This window comes from Heliangelus exortis, chromosome 7 (assembly GCF_036169615.1).
Source record: "Heliangelus exortis chromosome 7, bHelExo1.hap1, whole genome shotgun sequence".
NCBI lineage: Eukaryota > Metazoa > Chordata > Aves > Apodiformes > Trochilidae > Heliangelus > Heliangelus exortis.
This window is the reverse complement of record NC_092428.1, coordinates 31,546,589-31,571,300: the sequence shown is the minus strand read 5'-3', so window position 1 is coordinate 31,571,300 and position 24,712 is coordinate 31,546,589. Positions and strand designations below refer to the sequence as shown.

General features: G+C 42.9%; 1 protein-coding gene across 1 annotated transcript in view; it reads left to right on the top strand.

Annotated features, from left to right (window-relative positions):
- The first annotated feature begins 1,910 nt into the window (after positions 1-1,910).
- The window catches only part of CHST15 (carbohydrate sulfotransferase 15), a 43,271-nt gene continuing 20,469 nt past the window's right edge, over positions 1,911-24,712 (top strand). The window contains exon 1 of the mRNA XM_071749647.1: positions 1,911-2,001. The gene's annotated coding sequence lies outside the window, so the exon portion shown is untranslated. The remainder of the gene's footprint in view (positions 2,002-24,712) is intronic.

The window sequence follows — 24,712 nt, the reverse complement described above, 5'->3', positions numbered from 1 at the left end:
ATCACTTTGCATTTCCCTCCCCACTTCACCAGGTAATGTTTCCATGTGTCTGTGAGATGGGTGAACACAACCCTTGTGGAGTGCCTGGAAGTCTGAGCTTAGATCCCATCATCAAGGTATTTATTCCAGCTGCTGGTTGGTGAGGAACAGAGACTTCCCCAGGGAATAATCTTCCTTCCTTGTCATATTTGCATGACAACTTCTTTAGTTTGAAAAACAAACAAAACACCAACCAACAATCCCCAGAAACAAACAACATAAAAAGGAAGGGAATGTAATTATACAGAATCTGGCTAAGCATAAGTGCTATTCAGAGCATACCAGGAGGGCTAAATAGGCCTCAGAGGGCAAAATATTTAACCCATATTTAAACACTGACTATGTGTGACTGTTCTATAAATTACAGGTTTCACCCAGCCAGGTGCTTTGCTCTGTGATGCTTTGGTTTTTTAGCTAAAAATTAGGAGAGAATCAGATGTGACCTGTACACCCACTGTGCTGTAGGAAACCTGAGCATGGGTGAATTTTAAGTCAGTTTCTTGGTTATTTATATATGGTCTGATGGTGTAATCACCTATTTGAAACCCTTAAACTGCTTTGCTCCCAGTCAGAGCCATGTAACTTGGGAGCTTCTGTTTCATGCTTTACTATGAAGTTACATATGGTTTCACTTCCCCACAAATTTGTGTGAGTTTTAGATGCTTCTGAAATTTACAGCTGAAGATGGACTTGAGTGTGAAAGGAAACACTCAGCCACAGTATTCAGTTTTTCCAGATTTAGCTCATACATCAGCACCTTGACTTCTTAAAAATACCATTGCTGAACATTAAATATGAAGCATGAAAGGGTTCATTTAATGTTTAGGAGGGTAATATGAAGAGCTTTCCTCCTCCTGGGTGCTCACACAAACCTTGGCCATCTGTGGACACTCAGAGATGCAGAACAACTTCTGTTCCCATCAGCTTTGCATCAAACCTTGATGTGAAACTGTCTGTGCTGCCACACGGATGACTTAATAGGCAGCCTGCACATTTACATCTATTTATCTACACATGGCAGGATCCTCTTTGTTCAGACTGAACCTTGCACTTCCTGAGCAGAAGATTTTGGCTTCTTGGCTAACATTGGTGCTCTTGCCATTTCAAAATCAGGCCATGGCAGTACATGCTGTGCATCCTGCCAGGTACCTGGCATTAAAATCTGACTTGCTGAAGCAAAGGGGACCTGGCAGCCTGTGAGTGATGTGGTTCTAGGGGTGACCCACCGCAGCTGGGGGTGCTGCTCCCACCCAAACACCATTTGCTTGGGGGCAGCTGGAGTCTCCAGCAGGATGGCTCAAAAAAGGCTCCTCTCCACCCAAAGCTGCAGCTGCCGATGGCCATGATGCCGTGGGGGGGGGGGGGGGGGGGGAGGGGAATCCCCTCTCTCGGACCCAGGGGGCTCCGTGGCCCTTCCCCCGGCAATGAGGGTCCTGGGAGGCACCCCCTGGAATCCTCCACACTCGGGGGCTCCAACTCGCTCAGCACCCCCTCATCCCCTTCCCAGGGGACAGGGCTGGGGACCCCCAGCTCTAGCACAGCACCTCCCTCCCCAATCCCGTTCTTGAGGGGCTCGGCTGGAGACCACCCCCACCCCCCCCTCCCACGGAGTCCCCGGCAGTGAGGCGGCTCTACCCTCCACTCCCCATCCCCTTTCTGGGTGGGGGTTGACAGCCGGGGACCATCGGGGCGACATGCGAGCATCCCCATCCTTTTTTTGGGGGGGGGGTTACAGCCGGGGACCCCCCCACTCCCCCCGGAGCTGGCGGGGCTGAGCCGAGCGGCCGCCTCCCGGGCTGCGCAGCGCGGGGCTGCTCCCTCCCTCCCCCTTCCTCCTCCTCCTCCTCCTCCTTCTTCTCCTCCTCCTCCTCCTCCGCTCCCCCCTCCCCTTAGGGCAGCGCCGGCAGAGGCGGCGGTCGCGGACGGGCGAACGATCGAGCGGGGCAGAACCGGGCAGCGGAGGTAGGGGAGGGGATGGGGGGGTTCAGGAGAGGGATGTGTGTGTGTATCTGGGGGTTGGGGGGGCTCCTCAGGCCTCGGGTCCCCAAGTTTGGAGGCTGCGGGACTTTGCGGGAAGTTGCCGGTACCGCTGGGTAGAGCGGTTCGGCTCAGGGGACGGAAACCGAACCCTCCCCCCCCTCCCCAACACCTTGGTCCGGGTTTGGGGGTGCGGAGACCCCCGCAGTTGCTTCCATCCCCCCCGCCTTGTTTTAGGGGTGGGGGGGGGAGAAACCTGGAGGTGCTTCCCCAGCAAAAGGGGGGAGGCTGGGAGAGTCCCCCCCAACTCCACGGGAGGGTCCCGGGGTACTCCCTGGGTGCAGGGTGAGCAGAGATGGGGGGTGTGGGTGTTTATTTCTTTTAACCCACAGTAGTGCTGGCTGACAAAGATAATGCCATTTGCTGTCATCTCGGCTGTGCCGGGCAGATCCCTGCTGGGGAACCGCTCCGTGCTTAATTGCGCTGGATTTGCCGGTGTTTTTTTGGCGAGAGAAACCACTTGTATAAAGGCTTTCTCCCAGAGATTCATTGGATTCCGGCACCGCATCCTCCTTAGAATGAAACCGGGGAGGGATGTTGCCCATTCACTGAGGAGTATTCTTAGGTGGAGAGGGGTATTTCTTAAATGTGAAAGGCTGGCTGGTAAAAATAGCTCCATGGCATGGTTTTGCTGGGAATGCAGTCAAGGTTCAGCCGTGGGTTATTGTGGGGAAGAGTCTGTTAAGCAACAATTTACCAGCTGAACTTTGCTGGTGTCATATACGGCTGTTTCTTGGTCTTTTTTTTTTCTTTTTTTTTTTTTTTTCCTGTGCTGCTTCATTGTAATACTACAGCCTTACTCTGCAGTGAATGGACCTGGGGACAGCTGCATTTGTAGGTTAATAGGGTAGGTAATGCTGTTTGTAGGGTGGTGCCTCTAAACACCCAGCAAACTTTCAGATAGGGCACTGGAGTTGTGGGGATTTTTAATTATTATATTATTCGGTGGCCAAAAATTCTTTTCATAGTGATTTGCTTGCATATGACCAAGGTAAGGTTGCACTTGATGGCTTGTTAGCCAGATAAAAAGTCATTAACAGCTCCTGGAGAGCAAACACGTGCCTTTTGTGTTTCCTGACTCAAAATAAGCAGAGCACTCAGGTTAAAGACTGAAACTCCGAGTTTCTCACAACTCTTCATGATGAGTAAACATGTTGCAGGTTTAACTGAAAGCCACATGTGCTCCTTTGTGTGAAAAAATGCCAGGTTGAGCAGCTCTGCTCTTGGTACCAGCTGGGGACTGCTTGATCTCTGGCAAAAAAAAAAAAAATTCCCTCAGTAAGAGGTCACAGCATAGATGTGAAATAGAACTATGTATTGATATCTTTGCTATTTGTACACATAGATGGGTGTATTTTGTGTACACATACTCACTTATAAACAGCAAATACCAGTGGAATAGTTGTCTCAAAGCTTTTTTTTTTTTCTGCCAGTGATTAAAACCATGGCACACATCTCTTGCCCTGAGAGCTTCTCTGCTGCTGGTGCCATCTCACTCTTGGGCATTGAGTCAAAGGATTCATCTGGCTCTTCAGATGCCAAAAGAAAATCAATTTGAATGCAGAAAGGGGGGATCTGCTTGCATGAAGATTTAGTAGTGAAACTACCTTTTTTCTTTTTTTTTTTTTTTTTTTTTTTCCATTTTTAAGTGGCCCTTAGATGCTGTGTCTGTAAGCACCGTCACTGTGCAGCTCTGAAATCAGTAACAAAAACAGTTTTATGGTTCAGGTTTTGTAACACAAGGACTAATCTCAAATTCAGAGTGTTTTATTTGGTGGTTTGGAACAGGGACATGATGAAACAGGAGATTTACATGGCAAAACACTTAATTCCACTAATGCAGTGCAAGACACTAATGGATGTTATCTGCTTTGCTAAACTAAAAGTAGGTGTCTGGGAGCTGTATAAATGAAAAGAGTGAAGCAGACTCTAGTGTTTGAATTATTTTATGTCGTTTAAGTGGAAGGATGAGGCCATGTAAGCCCCTAGCAGCTTTAGAAGGACAGGGTTTATCCAGGCATAATCATGGGGATACAAAGAAGACATTACTTATATTTTAACACTATTTTAAGCAGTGTGTGGCAGGAGTTGAATGAGAACCAGGAGCTTCAGTGGGTAAAATGATGTTTGTAGCCCAGGTGATTTCAATGTTATGCCACAGGTTTTTAAAGCTGGAACTGTGTCCCAGTACTAAAGTAGTAGCTTGCAAAGGATTTGTATGAAAGGCCAAGTTGTTAGGTGGGTGGCAGCAAACTCTTCCAAGGCTCATAGAGTGTTGCTAGCTGTGATACTACAATCCCTCCACCTCCCAATAAAGATTTCCTACCAAGTTCCTCTACTGACTAGGAAGGGAATAATTACTATTAGCTACTTTTCCTGTGCTGAGGTTTTCCTTCTAGGTTCATGGGAGCAAAATTTAAGAAGTTACAGCTCAGTGTTGTGTTACCCCTATGTCCTATGTGTGGGTTTAATGTTGCTTTGATCTGTTGAGCTGATTTCTCTATCTCAAAGCTATCAGCAACCTCATCTTGTCTTATTGCCAGAATGATTTAGGAAGTTAGAACATCTGACTGTGCTTCTCTTTCAGTACAGAGACATCATTTGGGTGAAGAGAGACTTAAACAGGTGCCCAGAGATTCCTTCTCCTTCCCAAACCTTAATTCCCTTCGCACTTTCTCCATCCTTAAAGGCTCTATAGCCAACAATCATCACTTCCAAGGAAATTTGCTATTCAGTCCCTCAGTGCTGCTCTGGATCCTCCTGGGATGTCAACCACCTGGTTTCCAACATCCTCTTAAAGTCTGCAGGACCTCTACTCTGACTTGAAGCAGGGTCCTGAATCTCTGTCTTTAGGCTTTAATTCCTCCCTTTACCCCCCTCTTTCCCTCCTCTTTTCTGTTACCTGAGGGGTAACAGAATTCCCACCTTACTCCTTGGCTGGAGCTATGTTGTTCAGCTGGCAGGACCCAAAATGCTGTGGAAAACCAAGGTACATTTTCAATAAGAGCAGATTTTCCCTCCCTGCCCCCCCGTTTTCCCCTACAAATTAGTATTTTGTGTTTATGATGTTTTTTAGTGAAGTGCACTGTTTTTCTTGCTGCCAGTGCCAGATTTGGAGTCTAAATGCAGCCATTCACATGAGGGCAAGGGATCTGGGAGCTCCTACAAGTTCTTATCTCAATGCAGCCTGAATGGCACTGATCTCCCCAATTATGCTGCAGTTTCACTAAAATTACCTAATTATGGTCAGCATTGGAGACCCATCCCCTTAAAATTCTGCAGGCCTGTTCATCTGTGTAATAGAACACTGGCTGTTTGTCCCTATGAATTTTTATTTATTTGTGTTCCCTTGTCTGAAAGACAGAAATCCAGTTCTGTCCTGATTGCTTGGTTTGGTTTTTACCCATGAGGGCAGCAGGCTGGGTGCAGTGGGTGCTCTGTAATCCTTTGGTTACACAGCTGGCCCCTCCAGGCCACTCCAGGAGCAAGCAGTTAATGCAGCTTTTCCAAGGAATATTTATTCATTTGTGTTACACTTGATGTCCATCACCTCTTGAATGGAAGCACTGGTTTTAAGGAGCATGGCATCCTCTTGGAGATAACCTGGTAGCTTAAGAGAAGAAACAGAAAGGAAAAATGAGGTCCAGTTGGGTACTGGTGGCTGATGGAAAGGACAAGGCAGCTGAGGTGGTGCTGAGAGAGCAGATGGGTTGAAGAATGTGGAGAGGAACAAGTAGTCCATGGCCAGCTCTGTCCCAGTGCCCAACCTCCACCCCCCTGTGGCATCACACCAGAGATCATGGACTCACCAACCCCCAGACCACTGTCTTGCTTCTTCTCATTCCCAGATCCAGTTTCTTTCATCCAGCTTCTCCTGCCCCTCTACTCTGGTGAGATCCCACCTGGACAACTGTGTCCAGCTCTAGGATCCTCAGCACAAGAATCATAGAATGGGTTGGGGGTGACCTTAAAGCTCATCCAGTTCCAACACCCTGCCATGGTCAGGGACACCTCCCACCAGCCCAGGTTGCTCCAAGCCCCATCCAGCCTGGAATTCAACAGTTCCAGGGATAGGGCAGCCACAGCTTCTCCGGGAAACCTGGGCCAGGGGCTCAGCACCCTCACAAGAAATATCTTCTAATATCTAAGTCATTCTTTTCTAATATCTAAGTCTAAGTAAGTATCTTTCAGATTAAAACCATTCCTCCTTATCCAGGCCCTTGTCCAAAGTCCCTCCCCAGCTTTCCTGGAGCCTCTTCAGGTACTGGAATGTTCTCTAAGGTCTTCCTGGAGCCTTCTCTGAACAAACCCAGCTCGCTCTCTCCACCCCAGCTCTCTCCACCCCAGCTCTCTCCACCCCAGCTCTCTCCACCCCAGCTCTCTCCACCCCAGCTCTCTCCACCCCAGCTCTCTCCACCCCAGCTCTCTCCACCCCAGCTCTCTCCACCCCAGCTCTCTCCACCCCAGCTCTCTCCCCAGCCCACTATTCTGCTTCTTCAGATTCCCACAGCAGCTTCTCCTGCCTGAACCTCATGTTTTTCAAGTCCCTGAAGTGGCAAGGCTGCTGCTTTCCCCATGAACCAGCCGGAAATGAGGCAGAACACCCAAACTAACCCAATTCCAGAAACATTTTTGGAGTTCCTGGTGCAGGAAAAGAGAGAAACTCTAAAGCCCCTGCAGCATTTGGGATGGTGAAAGGCAGCTGGGTGCCTTCTGGGTGATGGGTTTCCTTTCCAATGAACACAGTCCTGTGAAGAAATGTGATGGGGAGGTAGGAAAGTGACTCAAGATTTTATTATTTTGTATACTAAGCACCACTAAATACACACTTTTTATCCTGAAACCTAATGTGCTGTCACTGGGACTCATCAAATACCCACATCACTTTATAAATAAGTGTGGGGTTTTTTTAATGCACACTTTGTATGGAGTGTAGGTAGTAGAAGGTGCAGATCTGGACCTAAATAGCAAAGTATTAAGTGTGACATTTTTAATTTGCTTCACGCCTTCCAGTAGGGAAAAGTATGTTTTACAAGCTTTTTTTTTTTTTTTTTTTTTTTTTCCTGTAAAAAAACTTGATATTCAGTGTGGGTGAATGTACTCTCCTGTTGTACCACAAAATTAGAAAAAAATAGAAGATTGAAAAAAGACTTTTGTATTATTATTTTCTTGCATTCATTAAATACATCGCATACATTTTCATGCACAGCTTAAATCTGCCAAGTTTGAGTTAGACCTGATTACTTCTCTGTGGGATTGAAGGGAAAACCTTTCTTTCAAATAATGGCAGTCATTGTGCTAGAGGTGAGTTTTACCTGGTGAGAACTGGGAGATCAGACAAAAAGAGTGCAGGAAAAAAAATAAAAATTGATGGATTTTTAGAAAAAGCAAGACCACCTTGAAAGACACAGATTTCTGTAAGATAAAAATAAAGATTTTTCTGTGCTGTGTGTGCTTAGGGGCTGGAAGAAGCCTGGTGGATAGTGGTGGGGAAAGTGTGGAGCATGTTAGTTGTGAGTTGGAAATATTGGATGATTTCAGATGAAGATGACAAGGTCCTTATCTGATGTAAGTGCCCAAATCTGGGTCTTGCAGGGGGAAAAAAAGCCCTTGATTAAAGAGCATCAGATCAGTGAGATACCAATGAATAGGAGAGAGGCCAGGAATATAATAAAAATTTAAAAAATTAAAAAAAAAACAGTGGAAATCAGGATTCTGGAAGGGTTTGCATATGATTTACATGGTTTGAAGACAAGGTGAGGACCTTAGCATATGACGGTCTGGGAGTGCCAGGATTTATTAATCTGAGGAAGGAAAAGGAATCTGTTTGAGTGATGCAGCCAGGAGGTTTGGTTGAGTGAAGCTGGAAATGGAGGGAAGGGAAAAGGGCAATTTAATAGATTATTAGCAGTGGGTATTGTGTAATGAGATGGGTTTGCCTGCAGGGCCAGCTCTTGAAGCTTCATCTGAAAATTCTTAAAACCAACACTTTTTTTGCAAGTCCATCTAATATCTAATATTTCTTTCCATTCTCTTCAAGTTTATTTACTTGTGAGTTGAGAAATTTGTCTTCCAACTGAGCTATATAAATATTAAATAAGCAATCTCAAATAATATCAAAGTTAAAGGGATAATGAAATTCCTAGGTAGAGCAATTACAATGCAAGATACACTGCTGGTCTCTGCATTTAAAAAAGGCAAAAAAATTTGTTGTCCAGCACTTCAGCATTGACCATTCCAGCTTTCCACCCTGGGCAACTCATCAGAGCCATTCATAAAGTAAATAATTTAAATGCAAAAGTTCATAAATTATAGAGCTATGAAAACAGTATCTCAGGTTGAAGATTAACTTGCCTGAAGAAGAGATAAGGAGAAATCAGAACAAAACCACTATTGCTCTTGACATTTAGCATTAGAATTACTTAGCAAAGCTATTTATACCTCCTTTCAAGCAGTTTCAACAAGAAATTAGTCATGAGAGGTGAACAGGAGGGAAGAGTGGAACCTGAGCTCATCCATCTTATTATAGATAAGGGGAAAAACTCATTTGTCTCACATGGGGCTGGTTTAAAAGTGTTGAGCTCTTCAGAGAATATTTTTATACATTGCTAAGGGAGATCAGCAAAATTAAAAATACAGCCCATAGTAAAATGGGATATCTGTTGGTATCCATGGAAATCCCACGTGGATTTCTCTTGCAGCAGGGGAGATGAGGAGTAATTTCAGTGCTGTCAGGGGAACCAGCATCTTGCTCCTCTAAATAGTGGGCACTAAAGGTGTTTGCCATTTGTTTTGGATGAAGATTTTGCCATTTATTGCTGAAAAGTGTGGTTGTAGAGGAGAGGCTTGGTTAGCCCAGCCTAACACTCTGAGCAGCTTTTAGCTTAACTTCCTACTAGTTGCTTTTTTAAAAAAACCCAACGGATTTCATTAACCCTCATGTAAAATATTCCTCTTCACATCATTGCTGCTTATTTCTGAACACAGCTCTAAAAATTGAGTGTTCCTGTTGTTTGGTACCAGAGTTGCCTTGTGTCAAGGATTCATTTTGATGCAACATCAGGAATGCACAAAAAACTTCTGTTGGGTTTTGATGGCTTTTTCTTTTCATGGTGCCCCTTAAGTGGGTGTAGGAATCTATCCATTTTTCCATGTAGGAATCTTCCCATTTTTTCCCCATAATTTTTTTTTTATTTTGGTTTGGGCTTTTTTGTTTGGCGTTTTTCTTTTTCTTTTTTTTTTTTTTTTTTTTTTTTTTTGGTCATTCTGTACTAGTACATCACATAATAAATGAAAAAAAAAAGGATTTGAAAACAAATACAGGTAGCTGTGTGTAAGTATCAGCAGTGATTTTTGTTGCACTATTATAATTTCTAGCTTCTAAAGGTTCTCAGGGTTAGAAAATAAACTGTAACTTTGTTACAATTTATATTTGCACCTTAAAAATACTTCCCTGCTACTGAAACAAGGCTATTCCTACCTAATCACTAAAATTGTTACACTGCAGCACTTCAACAGCCTTCTTTGTGTATCTTTAAAGATAACAAATAATTCTGAACCAGCAAATATCATTAAGTTGCATTTAAGAAAAAAAAATTGAGCATTTCAAACTAGATAATATAAATGCTGTGTTCATTCCAAACAGCAATTCTCAGGATGAACTTCTGGCTTCATTAAAGGCAATGAAATGTCTTCCTGCTGACTTGAGTGTGCCAGGATTTACAGAAAAATAAAATAAATTGAAATGGGATCCTTAAAGGTTTTCTTGATGAGTTACTGGAGCTGAAGGTGTTCAGCTGTATTTTTCTGTGCTTATGTTCTTTAGTTAAACCAGGAAGTCTTAAACTGAAGGGAACGGCTGGTGGGGATGAGGGGATGGGAAAAGGAAATCATAATTCTCTTTGAAATAATATATCAGTGGTTGTGTTATCCCAGAGGTCCCCTTTCTTAGAATCCTAGGATGGTTTGAGTTGGAAGGGACCTTAAAGCTCCTCCATCCCCAACCCCTGCCATGGTCAGGGACACCTCCCACAGCCCAGGTTGCTCCAAGCCCGATCCAACCTGGGCTGAGACACTGCCAGGGATGGGGCAGCCACAGCTTCTCTGGGAAACCTGGCACAGGGGCTCAGCACCCTCACAGCAAAAAATTCCTTCCTAATGTCCAACCTAAATCAACCCTATTCAAGTTTTAATTGCCAGACTGCAGGTGTGTCCCCATTTCAGTGCTGAGGGCACTGCCCCTGCAGGTGGACAGGTGACGATTCCTCGTCAGGATATTTAGGCCTTAAAAGTGCTGGAAAGCCCCCAAAGCAGAATCTTTATTTCAAGTATTTCATCACTTCGTCATGTGGGGAAGAGCCTGGGCAGCCTTTTGCATCAAGTGCAGCATTCAGACATGGCTTTAGGGACATTCTTAGCTTTGTCCTTTTGGCATCAAGGATTTTCATGTTGCAGTTGAATAGGAGGAAGGAATTAATTTGATTTAGGGATGTCAAACTGTGAGCAAAGTTCCTCCTCTCACACCCTTCGAAGAAGGCTCAGAGGCTCTGGATGTAGCCTGCCCATCCGCTTGAGTTTTGCAGAGATATTTTTGAACTTCCTCTGCTGATAAATATTTAGAGTCTGTTTAGATTTCATCTCATTTCCGTTAGTCCTTACAGATTTTTTTTTTTTTTCTACTTATTACCAAAGAAATCGGTGTCACAAGCCTTGAAATTGCAGCGTGTGCAATTTTGCAATTTTAATTTGTCACTGACTGACAGTTTACTTATTAATTATCCAAGAGAGGCTTCTGGCTTTCTAAAAGAGAATTTTATTTCAGGGCTGTAGGAGTTAGAAGTGGAGCTGTAGTTGCTTTATGTCTGGAGGTGCAGGTCCAGGTGTAGAAGCCTCAGCTGAATTAGATGTGACCATCACTGAGGATCAATAAGGCACTAAAAGAGGACAAGGCTGTTTCAGATTGGTAGAAGTTTTACTCACCAGGATGCTGCTGAGCTCAGAATGAAAATTGCAGCTGTATCTTTTTTTCTTCTTTGTTTTCTTTAATTAAAATCTAATGAACACCGATTCAGAGAAACCCAAATTGACATCACTCAGAGCACTTGAAGGGTTTTCTCTGCAAAATTCTGTGCAGCTTTTCTTACATCCTTGCTCAGCAATTCTCCCTGCTGGTGCCCAGCTAAATCTTAGTGCTGCTTTGCTAATTCCTTTTTGGAAGTCTTGGTTTGTTGTAGGTTTTTTTTTTCCTGATGTGAACATGACAATCCCACTTGAATTAGATAACAGTGGTTGTCAGCAGGCATAAAGATCATGGTGCCCAGGAGTCTCAGAAGTATCTGTGTCAAAATAAAGAAAGAAAACAGCTAAAAAGCTTTCCTAAGAAGAATAAAACTTAAAAAAAAAAAAAAAAAAAAAAAAAAAGAGAGAGAGAGAGAAAGAATTGGTTAGCAGCACTGAAATGAGTTACCTTATAATACAGCAAATTGCCACCAGATGTCCCTTATTTTCTGCCCCACTGTGCTGGGGAGAAATCTGCCCTTGGTATGGAAAAGAGAAAAAAAAATTGCAACTTGCTTGAAGTGGCTTTGTTTCTGTTTATATTCAGAGTTGGCAGCTGTCTTCCTCAATAAATATTTCCATCTGAAAACTAGATTGTATAGACTTGTTTCTCCTCGATGAGATAGACTTGCATTTTTAATGAGGCTTAAATGCCAGCAGTGACATTTTGCAATCCAGGCTTTAAGGAAATAATTAATAGGCTTACTAAATTTCCCAAGCACACTGTATGGAAAGGACAGCTTTATTATTATGAACTTCACTGCCATTAAAGACACTTTAACCAGGGGCTTTAAGGACCTATTTATCTTCAGCCAAGTTAAAAGCAGCCAGATGAGTCTCCAAGTTGAGCAGGACTGAAAGTGAGGTGAAAGGACCACATAAAAAAATCAGAAACCAGCATCCACTTACAGAAGGATGCAATTCATCCTCAGGGCATAAAAGCCTTCCAGAAAAGTGTAAATAAAGACAAGAGAGATGGGGATATATCTTTAAAGCTGGGAAGTAACACTTGGTACCCAACACAAAGCTGGTTTTCCTGACCCCAGTGAGCATGACCAATATCAGGAGCAGGATGAGGCTTCACCATCTGGATCGTGGTGTTCAGTGGTGGATTTTTTTTTCCTTCCATTACCAGAGATGTTCAGCTGACAAGTGCAGACCCTCTTCCTGCCCCATGGTCGTATAAGCCTCATGCTCATTTATTTTTTTGGTCTCTCCTCCAAGGCAGCACCATTAGAAAGGGGAAATTTAATTTTCTGGACTTGAAGCAGAAAGACTGAAAATTGAGTGATTTCCTGAAGGGTAGTGATTAGTGGCTTTTTATTCCAGTGGTAAGACTGTGGTTTCTTTTCATGCTTTAAATGTGTCTCCTGTCTCAGATTCTGGTTTGGGATGGAGTCACACTCCCTGTGTAGCCCTCGTGCAGCTTGAAGGAGGGAAATCCATTGCTCCCAGTCAATGATGTCGGGGTTGCTTTCCAAATTATTTTCCTTTTAAGTCCTCAGAAGCAGCTGTTTGGAAAGACAACCTACCTTCATTTTTCACCTGTGGTGATAAATATACCCTGGCATGGCATTCACTGGCTGCAAGCAGAGGCTTTTTTTCTTCTCTGTGCTTGAGGAAAAAGAGGGGTGAGCAAAGCACTCCTTAGCTAATAGAAATGGGGTTGCCTGCTAAATGCAGAGAAGTGGTGTTTTAGCAGCTAGAATGAAACAAATTATATTAATGAGGGCTTTAGGGTCTTAACCGAGAGTTCTTTCTGAGGCTGAGGGTTTCACTTCCTTGCTGCAGGTCTTGTACCCTTGCTCCTGAAAATGCCTCCTGCCAGCTTTGAGCCCCAAAATCCTGGCTGCAACCCTCATGAAGTGGAGTCCTGGCATGGGTCTGGAGTGGGGAGCCTGATGGCAGGGTGGGAAGGTTGGAAAAATGAACTAATCTGTCTTTTGAGCTTCTGGAAAGGCTGAAATTCACCCTGTTTAATAGGGTTAATGAGGGAAATTTAGGTTCAATGCTGTCTGCCTGGATTCTTTAGAAACTGGATTGCCACTGACTTTCTGTTTTGTACAGAACATATCTGGATTTTACTCGAAGACCCGGAATCTCCATTTGATGGGATTTGGGAGGGTGAATTAGGAGATCAAGATTTTTCTTGGACTTTCCTATTTTATCCCATCTGAAAATACAGGGGTAAAGATTATCAGTGCTCTGTCGTTTTGTCATCCACAAATCCAGAACCATTCTGACATCTGCCATGGGGAGCTCCTCCAAAATGCTCAATTCCCTCCATGCCCTAAGGCTCTGGTGCACACAAACAAAACTCTGAGACTCATTGGAGTTAACTCCAGGAGCCCTCTAACTTTGCTGTGGATGGTATGAATATTTGCCATGAAACCACCCCCTTTACTCATCCAGTTAGTTTTTCAGGTTATTAAAAGGTTGTTAAAATAATGCATTTGTTTAGGGCTGGAGAACAGAGTTTCCCTGGTCCAGATCAGCTTTGTGGATGTAGTTTATACCCCTGTAGAAGTAACACGAAGGAGGAAAGATGAGAATTACTTGAAAATTTTCACACATAAAGGAAGGAAAAGCACATAATTGCAGTGTTTTCTCCTGATTTCTTATGATCAAAATGTAATTTCTAACACTAACCCAGGCGTTGAAGGAAATGAGATGTATTTTATGTGCATATAAAAGTTTCTGTATTTATAGACAATTCTGAACTTCTGGAGTCTCTCACTTTGGTTATAAACATTGTGGATGCCGAAGGCATTTTTCAGGATTTTAACACTCAGGAAAGTTGTAAATTAAGTCAAATGGTCAGTGGTGAGCCTATAATTTCTCCTACATGCCCAGGATGAATGGTTTTCCAGCATGCTTCATTTCTCCTCCTACTGGTGAAGTAACTCCCATAAAAGCAGCAGGACTGACTCAGTTATTCCCACACGAGGTCTGAGTTTTGTCCACGAGAAAGAGTTGGTCTCTTAGGGCCAGAGAACCAATCTTACCTTGTTGTCTTTGGTTTGAAGCTCTGCTCCAACCATGCCAAGCAGGTCCTGCTCTCCTGGAGCACTTTGGGGATGCCAAAGGGAATGGTCCCAGCCAAGCTGCCAACTCCCCCTTGGAAGCATCAGCAAGGAACTGAACTCATGGAACACTTTGGTTGCCAAAGAATGGAGGGTGTTCATGGGGAGAAAAAAAAACCCCAAAAAATCAAACCAACCAAATTGTTTTGTAACCTCACTGCCCAGGGTGCCCTCACATCTGGATGCCAAGGATGCTGGAATTGTTTCTGTTGAAGGCCACACCTCGAGTCCTGTGTCCAGTTCTGGGCCCCTCAGCTCAGGAAGGAGATTGAGGTGCTGGAGCAGGTCCAAGGGAGGCAACTGGGCTGGTGAAGGGACTGGAGCACAGATCCTATGAGGAGAGGCTGAGGGAGCTGGGGGTGTTGAGGCTGGAGAAGAGGAGGCTCGGGGGAGACCTCATCACTCTCTCCAACTCCCTGAAAGGAGGTTGGAGCCAGGGGGGGGTTGGGCTCTTTTCCCAGGCAACTCTCAGCAAGACAAGAGGGCACAAGAGGTCTCAAGTTGTGCCAGGGGAGGTTTAGGTTGGACATTAGAAAGAATTTCTTTCCAGAGAGGGTGATCAGACATTGGAATGGGCTGCCCAGGGAAGGGGTGGATTCTCCATCCCTGGAGATATTTCAAAAGAGCCTGGATGTGGCACTCAGTGCCATGGGCTGGGAACCACGGGGGGAGTGGAGCAAGGGTTGGACTTGATGAACTCTGAGGTCCCTTCCAACCCAGCCAATTCTATGATTCTATGGTTCTGTGAAGCCAGGCCCAAAGAAGAGCTGGGGAGATGGGGGGAAGTTTTGCTCTCCTGGGACCTCCTCTGCTGAGGATGGAAGTCAGGACAAGCACTGTCCAAAACTCCTGATGCTGGCTGCTGAGTCCCGTTCCTGAACCTCTGATGGAAGACATTGCATTTTGGGGCACTTCGTTGCATGCTGCTGTCTTTAGATGTGGGAGTGGAGTGACCTTTGTAGAAAACAATGACTGATAGGGCCTTTTTTTTTTTTCATGGTAAATGCTGTGTTTCCTTAATAGCATTTCTGAGTGTGGAAAACATCAAAATAAAACTGAACATGGACCAACTTCTACAATGTTTCTGACACCACACCACTCCTTTTGGTGTCCTCTAAAAAAAAAAAAAGGTGCAATTCAGTCACACTATTGATACAACAGGTCTATAAGGACCCATTTTTCACAGTTTTCTGCCTTGATTTTGGTGGAGTCCCTGCTGCAGACATAAATTAAGGAACTGGGAGTTTATTTCACATTAAAAATATCCCAACACATCTGTATGCTCTTGATGCTGTCTTAGTCTCCTCCATGTCTGAAAGCTTTGAATGCATTCTCAGCCTGACCCAAGTTATTCCACTGATCTTGTGAAATCAGAGATTTGTGTCTTTGACTCCAGGTAAACACTGTTGGCAACAGAGAAATTTAAGAGATGGAAATATATTTCAGTACTTGGGAGGTATTTTTGCTGGAGATGTTTTTTTGTTAGATGTGTTCATTCTGCTAACATTGGAGTTTAAAGGACCTGGCAAAGTATCTTCTGGGGGGATTTTCTGGAGTCTTGCTCCAGAAAATTTTCTGGAGGAAAGATGAAATGCCCCATTCATGAAAAAGTACTTACACAGTGCTTATGTACAGATGAGATATGTTTTTCCATCCAGCTTAATGTATGTCTCTGGTTCTCTGCAGTGTTTTATAATGTTAATGCTATATCTCATTTTTCTGCATTAGAAACTTAGCTTTTTTGGGTGGTGATTGCAACCATGCATCTGTTCTTGCCAAGCTGGTTGCCAACTGGAATTTGCTTCATTTTCAATTATTTCTGTGAACTGCTTCAGTAAAGTTTATTTCAGCTGTGGTGAAACCTGAGCTCCAGGGCTGGTGTCCACTGAATTCTGAATTTCAGCTGCCATCTTCTCAAGCATCTCCATGTCCTCCTCTATTTGTCTAGCTTCAAACATTAACAATAAGCACTCCTATTTCAAAAACAAACCTGATTTTTTTCTCCTGCTCTTCACTCCCGAGTTGTGCCCTGCAGCCCCTGGGGACACTGAGATTTTTCAGCTGAGCATTTGGAAAAATTCCTCCCCTTTCTTCCTTCAAACTGCATCCTCTGGCTCATCTCAGGAGTTGGGCTGGACCACAGAGAAGATGAGAGGAGCATCCTGGTCCTGGGCATCCTTGCATAGCCCTCACCTGGGGCTCAATAGGGACCACCATGTGAATTGGGACTTGTGCCATCCAGGAGCTCCATTAAAGGTGGGATTTTTTTTTTTTTTTTTTTTTTTTTTGCAGTTTTTCAATGCAAAGCCTTAAAAAGGTGAATTTTAATCCCTAGAGCTTCAGCAGAGGAAGAGGGGTTAGTTTGAGACAGACTCCCTACAACAGAAGTGAAGTAATTACCTTCTGGGAGAGCTTTGCCCCAATTTGCCTCTGCAGAGCAAACACAGAGCATGGAGCTTGCTGGGCTAAATGTTGCCTTTATGTTGGCAGAAGGGGCAGGGTGTGAAGGCAGTGATGCCAAATTTTTCTTGGTGCCTTCATCATTTTGCAGAGAGGGTTTGTTTTGTGGTTGTTTGGTTGGGCTTTTTTGTTTTTGTTTGTTTTTCCCAGGTTTCTTTCAGTGGAAATTCAGTAAATCCAGTTCTTAGATTTTTGTCTTGTGTGTTTACCATCTGCAGCCCAGCTAAGTGCCATGTGAAGCATGAAAAGATATTTGTGGTCATGTTCTTTCCAAGTGGAAAACAAGGATAATGAAGCCAAACACGGGCAGAATCTGGAGGAACAGAAAGTCAAGCCCAGGCAGTCAGTGCAGCAGTGGCGGGAGAACAGATTTATTATATTATTGTTCTCAATATTACAGTATTTCCTTACTGAGCCCATAACTTAGCATGTTTTTTTTGTTTTTTGTTTTGTTTTGGTTGGTTTTTTTTTTTTTTTTTTTGAGTGCTCTTTATTTTGTTTTTACTGCTGCAAAAGGGTGTTTTCATGCAGCTGTGAGGTCACCAGGCTAGAGTTTACCATGTTATCCAGAGCTGGGATTTTTTTTTTGTTTTGTTTTTGTTTTTTTTGTTTGAGGCTTGTGAAAGAACGTGAGGTGTCATCTGCCTTGTGACAGCGTGAATCAGTACATGAAGATAATTGAATTTTTTTGAACTTTGGGACAAAAGTCTTGCCCTTTAGCTGTGATGAGCTGAAGATACCAGAGAGGAGAATGTTTAATCCATTAGGAAATGGCATCAGGTGCCACACCAAGTGTGTCCTCTGCTTGTAAAGCTGTGGGCAGCCATGTGGAAATGTCCACAGAAGGACAATGTCCAATGTGTCTTGGAAGCTGTGTGGTAACAATTTATTGCCCTTTTATGCAGTTTAGGAGCACGTAATGAAGATGAGTGATGGAGTCAGGGGCTTGGATGGAACCCTTGTGAATAGTGGCAGGGGATTTTGGAAGTAAACGTTGCCTGACTGACAGGGAAAAAAACACTTTCCTAAGAGGCTGAAAGTGATATAATAGATTCCATCAGAAAGGTTTGGCTTAATTAAGTGTAGCCAGAAGTTTCCTGCAGGAATACTGTGTTACTCTTACACAGGGAACTAATTAGCAATTTCTTGAGACTACTTAGACCTTTCTGGGTGTCTCCACTTGAACTTTGAATGCACTTTGGAACAAGAGTGTGGTTTCTTGGTACTTTAATGGGCTGAGATTTATCTGCCCTGCTGTTGCTTAAAGCATTAACGTTGTTGAACATTTATGAAAAGTTACTTCTAAGCTTGGAACACAGAGCTGGTTTTCTTTTTTAAACAAAGCCACAGTTGTGATTTGGCACCCGTGAATAGTTTTTGTTGATTAATTTTTGTTTGAATTTACAAGAAACTTTAATGGCAGGCTCTAATACTGAGTTTGTCTGTTCAGGATGCAGCTGTGTATGTTTCCTTTCACCCACTCAGCACTAGATGAAAGATGAAATGCCCCATTCATGAAAAAGTACTTACACAGTGCTTATGTACAGATGAGATATGTTTTTCCATCCAGCTTAATGTATGTCTCATGGAGAAGGTACCATCTATGAGTCATAACAAAACATTCCAGATGACTGTGCTAAGATAGTAAAGTTTAGGGAGAAAATTCAGGTTGGAGGTGGAGCAAGATCCCTTTTCAGGAACTAAAAAAAATGAATGAGCAGCTGTTAGCCTATAGGTTGCTCTAAAATTGTCACAACAATATTGTGTTTAAAGCAATGCTAAGCATTCCCTTCAGGAAGATTGCTTTTTTATGAAACATGAAGTGAATTCTGGTAGATACCACTCAGTTGCCTTATCACCTGCCAAAACCTTTCTCCATGCCCTGAGATAAACCTGCACCAAGAGCATCACACTGTGCATATTCTATTTATCCCAAATAATATTATTCATCCCCCAAAAGCAGCCTTGAATTAACCACGGATCTCTTGCAGCCCATGGAATGTACTGATCTCTGCTGTATCCCATGAGCTCTCAGAAGGTGGAAAGAATCTGTTTCTTGCTGTAAAGCAACTCGAGGTAGCAGCTGCTCAAATCAAGTCAAATCAAACGTGGAAAAAGAACAGGATGGTGATCAGAGTCACATCACTCTGAGTGCCCACTATTTGGCAGTGTGCCAAGGCTGATGATGCTTGGCAGGGTCATTGGAAAAAGTCTCAGGATATTTTTCTCCCAAGTGCTTGTTCTGGACCAGTAATCAATGCAAGAAACAAAGATGTGGGTTGAAAATACCACTTGGGCACTGAAACTTCCTGGGAATTCAACTGTGCTGCTGTGCTCTTCATCCTTGAGTACGAGTCAGGGGAGGTTTAGGACTCTGGAGGGGAAGGTTTAGTTTTCTGGAGCACAAGGAGGTTTTGGTGTTCATCTCCCCTTTTCCTGGGGGTGTGGGTGGCAGATGCTGCCCCTGAGGCACTCAGACCTTCACGTTGTAACCAAGAGAGGGGACTTGGCTGTCCAGAGCAATTTCCCCATGTTCAGATAAAAGTGATGAAAAGGAACTGCCCTCACCCAACCCAGCTTTGCATGAAGGGAAAATCCCTCTCTCTGCTGAGCAGTCACACTAAATTACAGCAATCTCTGTCCAGAAACCCAAGCAATGAAGCAGACTCAGCAGCCTGAGCACGAAGCAGGATGGGCAGCTGTCAGAGCAAAACCTCTAAAAAAATAAAAATAAAAATAGCTCGTATTAGTTAAGTGAGCTCTGTCAATACCAGACCAATCATTTCCTTCTGGAGGTTTCAGAAGATAAATACTTATTTATTTTTGATTACTGCCTGACCACAGGGCATAGGGGAGCTGTATTTAGAGATGGGTTTTTTTCCCCCACCTGCCAACCCCTAAACCCCCTGGATTTCTTTGATAAAAATATCTGGAAGGGAAGAGTTTCATAACAGATTCATCCTCTGATTTGTGTTTCCCTGATGCATTGGTGCTTATAGGAGGAATTTGGCTGCTGTGTGGGATGATGGAGTGATTTATTCCCTCGAAAGAACATGTAGGCAAGAATTTATATTATTATAAAGTGATATCTTGTGTTGGGAATGAACCTTCCACTGCTGTTTGAGCTTATTAAAAATGTAATAAAAAACGTTTGGGGCAAGAGTAAGCTCACAGCTTTTCCTCTGGGCACCTGAAGTTGTAAAAACATCACCTGGAATACCTTTACTGGCAGCTCTTTGGGTCTTCTGCTGCCTAACGAAAGAAAATCAATATGGCAAGTTCAGCCTGGAGAATTCTCTCTGGTATTGTATCACTGAATAAAAGACCTCTTGTGTCTGTCTTCATCATATTTTTGACATTCAGGGGCTTTGTGAACATTTAAGAAAACACACATTTTCTTAGCAAAGGGTGAAAATTTCTCCTATCAGCATCAGTACTTTATGTCTGTTCAGGATCTTAGTTGTTCAATCATTTTAATGAAGGATTGTTCTATTTGGTCTTTATTTAGTTTATTTGGTTTTCTTTGGGTTTTTTTGTGTGGTTTTTTTTTTTGGTTTTTTTGTTTGTTTGTTTGTTTGGGTTTTTTTTTTAATTAAATACATATGATTTCTGAATACCAAAACTTTAATCTGGTTGCAGACTTTAGGGAGAGGAACCTGAGACCCCCATGGAATGGAAGCATCAGTTTCTCTCTTTCCATGGGAGGACTTCAAGGACTGTATAGGTTATACTGGGAGATTGTTTGTGGTTACTTATAAGGATTAAAAAAAAAAAAAAAGAAGATATTAAACTTTGGCCATGAATAGTGATTTTTGAAATGGGCTTAAAATGGCTTTGCTGTGAGCAGACATGCACTGGAGTAATTTATGTAGAGACAAAGTTTTTCTACAGTGTGCAATTTTTTTTCATAGGCAATATAAATCTGTCAGTGTTTCTGTACCAAGACACTACGTGAGATGAATGGGAATGAAGGGAAGTGAAAAGATGAATTGCAGGAGATGTTGCACACCAGAGGCAGCAAGTTTTGATCAAGGGTGGAGAAGGCAGCCTCTACTGTAAGCAAATTTCTGCTCTCAGATAAATCTGAGCATGGGAATCACAGATTGAGGAGAACAGGAATTTATTCCATGTCTGTACAAGGGACAGGACTCCAACACCTTGGTGCCAGCTCTACCCTGATGCAGGGTGATGGATTCATGGTGCCACAAATCAGGGGACTGGCATTAGTGGTTTGGGGTTTTTTTTCCCAAGCTTTTAGAGCTTTCCTGGGGAAGTTATGATGCCCCAAATCCCCATCCTTCTGAAAAACCCTGCAGTCTAAATGTTGCATGGAAAATGACCTGAGGCAGGTGGTGGTGCTGAGGAATTACTGGCAAATCCTCAACCCCACCTCAAACGTGGAGGGACCAGTCTGTAACTTCTAAACCCCTGTGCCAGTTTAGGTCTAAACTTAGGAGACCTTGAAGAAGTTTGGAGTTTATCAGTAGGCCAGAGGTTGTTCTGGTTTATTTTCCTGTCTGGCCCTTTTATTCTGCAAGCAGCTCAAAAATAATTGGTTCTAGGATGACTTGAATCAGGTGAAATGTGAATTAAAAAGCAACACCAAGCTGGATAAAATGTTTAGGTATATTTTTAATATTTTAATTTAATAAATATTTTTTTTTCACTGAAAAATAATTGATTTGCAAATGGATACTGTCAAGCTTAATTGTAATTTTCACATTTCCATGGCAAGTGAACCAACAGCACCTCAGAAGATGAGGATGTGGAGTGTGAGGAGGGGGAGAAGGTGAAGCTTGGAATTCTCTGGGACCCTGCCCAAGCCTTCAGAGCTGGGACCAGATTTCTGGAATAAGGAACATCCCTGCTGCAGCTGATCCAGGACAGTCTTCTGCTCCCCTTCCCTCTGCCCCTCTTTTTTCCTTGCTTCCAATAATCTGTTTATTCAGGCAGTGTTTATGCCCTAATTGAGTGCTGATTCAAACTCAGCAACTATTTCCTGAGCACTGCAGCACAAATAATTACAGTGGGAACTTAATTATTTGCAAGGACTGCCCTGCTGCTGATTTTAGGGGAATTTGCTGATTATTTTGCAAATTTGTTCCCTTCTTGCTTTTTCTTTGGAAGTTGGTGGTGAGGAAGGAGCAGAACATCTTTGGATTAGGTCTTGAGAAAGAAACCAGCTGGGTTATGGAATAAACCACAGTTTGTATTTGGTGAGATTGCTGATGCAGTGGGGATTCAGGAGGTTTTCTTTGGCTTTAAAAGGCTTCAGAACTGGAGCTTTTAAAGGGTAATTTACACTTGAACAAGCCTTCAGCAGGTTAAATCTGTAATCATGGGTTATGACCACATCTCCCAGCTTTGTGACTCTTTTTCAAGTGATGAAAAAGTTTATAATGGGTTTCTATAATTTCTCAGGAGTTGGATTTATTGATTTTTACTTTATTTATTTATTTTATTTTAGATATTTTATTTTTTTTAGCAAATAGTGGAGCTTTACATAACTTCAGTCTGCAGGAGGCTGCTGAGCTGTGTAATGAGTCCTGCTGATTTTATAAACCACTGCAATAGCTTTTCTTTTATATGTTTGCAAGGAGATTGCTCTGGTCAGTGATTCATGATTCTCATTTTATTGATGTATCTTCTCCTTAGCAGCTTGCTGTTTTCTCTGAGTTAAATAGAGATCAATTCAGAGGAAGTTTATTTCAAAAAATGTTAACCTGGGGAGCCAAATGTGTATGAGAAGCAGGAGAGAGAAAATCTCCAATTGTTCATCTTCTTTCCTGAGCTTGTTTTATTTTTATTTTTTTTTTTACTTTAAGTCAGGTTTTTTGACTTGTACTACCTATTTATGAAAGCAGCACAACTTGCCCACTATCAGGATGAAGTTCCCCATGCTGTACAAATCCTTCACCACACGTGTACCAATGCTTCAGCTTCTTCTGAGGTAGTAAAATCATTGTGCAGTCTCTAGGCTGGTTTAATCCTTACCCTTTCCAGCAGGCTTGATAGCTCAGAAGTATCTCTAAGTTTTCAGGTTTTTTTAATGTGTTTGGAAATCATAAATGCAGTTTGCAGAGGCTAAAGAGCTCCTGTGATAAATTTTTCCCCATGGCCCATGTTGCAGTGGGTGATGGAAGAATGGCAGAGAAATTACATGGTTAGGCTGCACTGCTATTAAACATTGTCTGTTTTGTGGTTTGGTTTTTAATTCTTAATATGAAAATTTAATGAAGGTTTTACTCTGCCAGCCTCACTCTGCCTTTCATGTTCCCATTCCCCTTCACAGGAGTCATGGGAAGTTTGTCAGGGGATGCTCATGTGCAGCCCTACAGCTCCTTTGGTGGCAAATGCCAGCCCTGGCTTCATGGGAACTCTTGAGAGTGAAATAGTCCAAAGGGAAGTTAATTTCTGGAGTGTTCATGGAGGCTGTGGGATCAGCTTTGCTCTGAAATTAAAAACAAAACAAAAAAAAAAAGAAAAACCAACCACAAAACCCATTAGCAGCACAAACTGAGAACTTGTGTTAAACAAATCTTCCTGATTTGACAGGGAAGGCACTTAGAAGGTATGAATATTTACCCATGATTAGTGAACACAATTAGGAGACTGGATGAAACCACTGGGCTGTTACTCAACGAATGGCATTAGATATAATTAAATTAGGAGCCATGTGCTCCTCCAGAAGCTGCTGACCAGATGAGATCCAGCAGTACTCCCTTTTGCTTAATCCTTTTTAATTATTTTTATTTTTGCTAAAGGTGCTTATCCCTATTTTTATAGCCTCTGTAACTTTCATTTTAAGAAAGAAGAAGGGGGGTGAGGGGTACCCACTGCAGAGGAGATGTTCCACATGTCTGCCTTGGGTCTTGCTTCAGCTGAAATATCTTCTTGTGGTCCAAATGGTTCTCATCATGTGGGGAAGCACCAGACATCCCACCAGCTGAAGGTCTTCCCATAAGAAGGAAACAACAGAACAAGAACATGAAGTGCTCTTGTGTTCCCACATGTTAACAGTTATAGTCCTGGTACCCTTGCTGTGAATTAATAGATTCCTTAGGGGAAAAAAAAAAAAAAAAAAAAAAAAACGAGAGACACCATTTTTCTCAGCTCTATTAAGCACATCAACACACAAATTCTTGATGTGCTGCCTTCCATGAGTGGGAATAGGAAAAAAGGAAAGAAAATGTGTTTTGTGAGGCTGCAGAGCCTCTCTGAGGGGGTTGTAGCTGAGGGGCACCCTTTGGCTGGGCTTTATCCTGGGAGTTGCTGGGTTATTTTCTAACTTGTCTTCCACATCCATATTTCCAGGCCATGCCCAGCCCAGCAGGAGGGTCACAACTTAAACCCTCAAGTGCCACAGTTACCTCTGTCCCTTCCTCCTGCCTCTGGCCATGGCCAGGAAATAAATACTCAGTGAAAGAGTGCAAGAACAGGTATTAATAGATGTATTAAGATTTTTTTTTTTTTTCCTTCCTAGCATCTGGGAATTGAGCCTAGCAGGCAGTGATTTCTTCTCCATTAATTGTCTGATGTCTTTCAAACACACCCAGGCTTTTGGCCCCAGTGAGTCCCACATTTTAATTACAATGTGTGAAGTGAGGAAATGGAGTGCTGGAGCTCCTCTGACATCAAACAGAGGAGCAGCAACACACCAAGCTGAGAAATGTGTTCCTGGGGTACCTGAAGGGTGTTGCTCATCAGTTTACAGCAGGCCACGTGCTCATGGGGCAGGAGGAAAAGGCTGAATGTGATTAAAAGTAACAAGGCTGATCCAAAATTTAGCCTTTAGGCTGCTAGCAAAAGTTTGGTATATCTCTATTTTAAAGAATAATGAAGAAAAGAAAGCGCATTAAATATTAAGGTTGGTGATCTGGACAATAGGTCAGACATGTAAATGTGTGTGTGTAAAACCTGTTCTATCTCTTTCAATTTATTCATAGAGGAGAATTTTAGTTGTATTGCTGAGCATATGAAAGCAATTTCTTTTCATAGCAGTTTTGATTGCAGTCTTCACTTACAGTCCTTGAAGA